General features: G+C 48.1%; 1 protein-coding gene across 5 annotated transcripts in view; it reads right to left on the minus strand.

The window, feature by feature from the left end:
• The window catches only part of ZFAT (zinc finger and AT-hook domain containing), a 286033-nt gene that overhangs the window by 55616 nt on the left and 225015 nt on the right, over positions 1-5402 (minus strand). The gene's annotated exons all lie outside the window — the stretch shown is intronic.

Consider the following 5402-nt stretch of genomic DNA (forward strand, 5'->3'; position numbering starts at 1 on the left):
CGAGAGTACTGGGTCCCCCAGACTCGCAAAGCAAAGCATGCAAAAGCAGAAGCCTCTGACTGGACGGCTGCCGACTTAAACTCCCTACCCAGTGGTAAATGTGCCCGTGAGAAACTTTCTACTCAGAGAAACTTCATCGCTTGGAATCTATAAACTGCCAAGTCCCATTACCCGCACAGGGTCATCCAGCAAAGCTAGTGGCCCTTCAAGAACCTTCTGGATGATGACGCGGGCTGGGAGACTGAAATGTTTCATACATATGCAAAGACGTGCCCACAGACTGCTCTAGGGGTCATTCCAGCCGAGCCACATGCAGGCCCCTCTCCCTGCAGCAAGAGAAACACCGGGAGCGACCATCACCGAAGACTGCACCTGCACCTGGGAGCGGGAAGTGAGCCACTCAACAGGAAAAAGACGCAAACTCGTAAGAAAAAGGACCAAGACTGGCCAGTACAAGACACGTGGCGATGTTTATAAGGGAAATGCCCAAAGAGCATTTGCCCCCAGACTGACACACACACAAAGAGCCTGACGATGCATGGTCACAGGGGATGCACACAAGGGCGAAAAGAAACACGGAGGCGGAAGTGAAGACACACACACCAGAAAGGAAAAGGCTGCTCCCCAAGGAGCAGGCAGCCTTCCACGGGCTTCTGTCCCTGACGGGCAGCCTCTAAAGAGGTTTGTAGCAGGGATTTCAAAGCGATGCTGTCTGTGCGAATGGGAGTATGGCGCCCTCTCCTCGTCCCGCGGGCGGCACACAATCCGGGCCGACTGGGTACTCCGCCCGTGGCTGCAATCTGAAGCTGCAGGCAAGGCCGCCCTGCACCGCCTGTGCAGGAGAGAAGAGTCCTGTGATCTCTGTCTCCGTCCCCATCTCTCCAGGATTTACGGGCCTGAGCGCACGAGGTTGGAACTTCATTCCAGGCTCAGCCGTGACAGGGACAAAACCAAGCCTGGGCTTAAGGAGCCGGAGAGAAGACAGCCAGGTCATCACATCCGTTAAGAAGCGTGAAGCCATCTCTGTTATAAAATGAGGCCAGAGATAAATTAAACAATTTAAAAGAATAAATGTTTCTAAACCGTGGGGTACCACAAGTTCAAGAAAGGCTTGCGTTGAGGCAATTACCTCATCACAATAAATAACAGTAAATCAATCCACACTAATTGCTTTTCTTGCCAGAGCTTAGAAGACTCTTCAGCGTTCTTGGATTATTGATTTTTTTGTAATCGCTTGTGCTGTCAAAAATGTAATATTTCCAAAGAATATACCGCTCACTGCTAGACGGACAGAATTTTAATTTAACGTAACACAATCCAATTTCCATTTTTTCCCCCCGAAGTGCTTAAAAAATCTAAAATACCAGGAAGCTGAAGACAGCATTACAGGTTTTCAGCAGAGACATTTCAGTTCAAACAAGTTAATAAATGGCTGACCGCCCCCCTCCTCGTCTTGGACCTTCCTCCTCCTCACACACCTACACACACACACACACACACATACACGCACGCACGCACACACATACAAAAGCGCTTAAAGAAAAAAAACGAGAGTAATCCCAGATTCTTCACTTTCATGCAAATTAAGAACTAAAAAGCAAAACAAACACCACGAACAGAAACCCTACCCTTCACTTCGTGCCTTCTTGATCCCACGGGTTTGGCAATTGCCACTGAATGTGGGAAATGTTCTGCCTCCTAAATTTATACTAGGTCAGCACCTTGCTCACAGATCTTGCTTAAGTTCTGACAGCTACCACACAGAACTACAGGCTTATATAATCAAAGCAGTGAGGGGAAAAAAGGACAAGGGGGCAAAAATGTCCCTCTGCTTGGGATGACAATGAGAAAGGTGTAGAGTCCTGGACAAAGAGCAGCTTTGTCTACAAAGAGGCAGCTTCACTACTTACTACTGCATCACTCTTGAGTATGTTACTGAGCTGGACTTAGGCCTCAGTTTCCACATCTGTGAAATGGGAATATCATTCCTACAATACAGGAGTTCTGAGGCAAAATAAAGTAACTTTTATGTATAACTGTTATGTCTGTTACATAAAATACTGCTGTAATGCCCAGCACATGACTATTATAAAAGGGACCAGTCCACCTGCCTTCTTTATTCTGCCACTAGATACTTAACTAAACATGCCAACTTCTGCTGGAAATTTCTACAGAAAGGTGAAACCATCTCCCGGGTAATAGAGTTATAGTAGAAAGAAAGCCACGAAGCCATAAGCAATGCCAGATGACTCAGCATTCTGAAGGACACTGAGAATTTCAGACTGAGGACCGATTTGGACTGTGTGTAAACGTGTGGTTCTGAACATTCTGCCTGTTTCAGATCATTTCCGTACTTCTACTCCCTTGCTCACGAAGTTTAGACTGGAATCCGGGAGTAAATTACTTACATAGCCACATCCTGGCTGACCTCATCCAAACACCACTTTTGTTCAAGTTAGCATCTAAGCCCCTTATGGATTCTGTGAGCTCAGCTGCCTGGTGTCTTCTTCTGGCTTCAAACAGACACACCGTGAACATGTCTGGGACTCATCCCATTATCGGGAATACAACATGGGATTACACTATCTCCCTCTGACTTGTGGATATCAGAGAACTTTCTGGTTGCTATAGGTTTTCAAAGCGATAGGTTTTATATAACACGATGATACTGTATTAACGCCATTAAATCATGGCTTTCACAAAATGATAGAATTGGAATAATTGGCTGCTCTTCACGGCTCTCACGGCACTTAGCACATAACTTTCTCGTAGCAGTTAATACACTTGCTGCTGCTTTTTATACACATTGGGGTCTCCACACACTCGTGAGCCTGGCAGACAGAGGCCTGGCTTCATCCTGACATCCCCCGCCCCTGGCATAGTGCCTGGCACAGAGTGGGTACACAGAAAAGGCTGTTAAAGAAATGTCTAAGGGGCGCCTGGGTGGCACAGTCGGTTAAGTGTCCAACTTCAGCTCGGGTCATGATCTCGTGGTTTGTGGGTTCAAGCCCCACGTCAAGCTCTGTGCTGACAGCTCGGAGCCTGGAACCTGCTTCAGATTCTGTGTCTCCCCCTCTCTCTGCCCCTGCTCTGCTCACATCCTGTGTCTCTCTGTCTCTCAATAATAAATAAACGTTAAAAAAACTGTAAAAGAAATGAGTAAACATTTCAGGTTTTGCATCAAAGATTCAGATGAAGTTTAGTACGTTTTGTACTTCCTCTGTCTCTTCAAACTCTGTGCGTTAAATTGTGAGGTGATGTCCTCCTCAAGGAATCCTGAGGGAAAGCTCATCAGTGATAACAATATCAACCCTTGAAATCTTCCTTACTCCTCAAGAGTTTTGTGAAAGTACCTTAGTTATGCAGATTTCAATTTGACAATAGGCCGGCCCTTCCTCAGGCTTTTCATAACACAATTTTTTCAGGATTCAACTGGCTTTAGATTCCTATCAAATATCGATGAAGTTGAATAGTGTCTTTTCAAGATAACGATCTGGCTGGTTCCTGTTTAAAAGAACATACTGGTATAGGCCTGAAGGTCCTATGGCCGCAGGAGAGAGGGCCAGCCCTCACCTTCGGAAGGCCAGGGCAGAGGAATGACCACGGCCATTTGTCAGACTACCCAAGGCCGTGTTTCAGGAACGAGAGCGTCTAAAGTAAGAAGGAAGGGTCAGTAGTAAGTCGCACTGAATAGTTTCCAAACTGTGCAGATAGTGAAAACTGCTGATTTCAGACTAATTTTTTTTTCTTTGCAGACTTGGCAAATTCATGCACCAAATGTTTCACTTGCTTTACAGAAGTCAGAAATCCTTGGTGCACTTGAAGCCACACAGAGCAAAGACCCAAAGGACAAGCTCCCTCTAGCACGGGGGCCCCGTGACGTGGCTCGGCGTAATGCAAAAAGTGGGTGGGCCCCACGTTCGGGGAAGTCAGGATCCGTGAAAGCTTGGACGGGTCTGGCAGTGCCGGGCAGCACCATCCAGGAGAGACGCTCACTCTGTCATACGTTCCCAGAAGGGGAACGTATGAATAACTCTACTAGGGAAATGCACCTGCTAAGAGGTTCTCTGTGCTAACTGAGGTATCCATGTGGCCAAGTGTGTTTTAAAGGAATGTACCAGGGGCGCCTGGGTGGCTCAGTCAGATCAGAGTCCAACTTCAGTTCAGGTCATGATCTCACGGTTCGTGGGTTCGAGCCCCACGTCGGGCTCTGTGCTGACAGCTCAGAACCTGGAGCCTGCTTCAGATTCTGTGTCTCCGTCCCTCTCTGCCCCTTCCCTGCCTCTCAAAAATAAATAAACGTTAAAAAACATGTTTTAAGAGTAAATAATAAATAAAGGAATGTACCGAATCAGGGGAATTAGGCAACTGGACGCTGAATTAGGCAAACAGAACACATCACAGGCACCAAGAATCTTGAACGAAAGCATGATAAAGAGGACGACACTGTGCACATACGGCAATCTTCAGATGGAAAGAGCCAGGAAGAAAACTGGGACGGAGTCTGGGCAGAAGTAACATTGGAGAAGTAACATTGGAGAACGTTGGAGAACATTCCTAGCCCTCCAGGAAGCCTGCAACTAGCACTCACAACCTGTAAGGGACAAGAGGCACTGCCTCATCACCACGTTACCAGGAAGTTACAGGGGCGCCTGGGTGGCTCAGTCGGTTAAGCATCCGACTTTTGGTTTCCGCTCAGGTCACGACCTCACAGTTCAGGAGTCCGAGCCCTGCATCAGGCTCTGCGCTGGGAGCACAGAGCCTGCTTGGGACCCTCTCTCTCTCTCTCTCTCAAAGTAAATAAAATTAAAAAAAAAAAAAAAAAAAAAAAAAGAAGCTACGGACGTTAGGTGTCTTGCCCAAGGCCACACAGGTAGTTAAGTGGCAAGTCTGGATTCTAAGAGCGTCTGACCACAAAGCCGTGATGCATAAAGTCAAACCAGAAAGCGCTTAAGCTGCAAGGCAGGGGCTTGTGCCGAAGCTGCCTGCCGTCGTTTCTCCCACTGACACGCTTCCAAGGGTCTGAGAAGCCCCGAGGTCTCCCCGGGCCTACTTGTGAGTGATGATGCGTGGAGAAAACCCTCGCCCGAAGCTGGCAGAGCTCCTGGTGACTGTGACTCCACTTAGATTACTCGTGACAGCAGCAGTCGGCCGCTTCACACACCCTCCTGGCTCCAGACTTCCAGCAAATTCCCACACATCCAGGGTGCGTGGGGGAGGGAGTCGACAGCCACGTTTACTGGGCACCTGCTCTGTGCACTGTCACAAACACACGGTGGGGCGTTCCTGCTTCCAGTCAGGGTGTCGAAAACCACAAGGGGCTGTTGCTCCCACGCAAACAACGTCAGACTGTCAGGGCACGGAGAGACGTAAGTGAGCCGAATTCCGGAAGTGAGCAGACA

This window comes from Panthera pardus, unplaced genomic scaffold, assembly GCF_024362965.1.
Source record: "Panthera pardus isolate Hobbes unplaced genomic scaffold, ASM2436296v1 HiC_scaffold_7, whole genome shotgun sequence".
Taxonomy (NCBI): domain Eukaryota; kingdom Metazoa; phylum Chordata; class Mammalia; order Carnivora; family Felidae; genus Panthera; species Panthera pardus.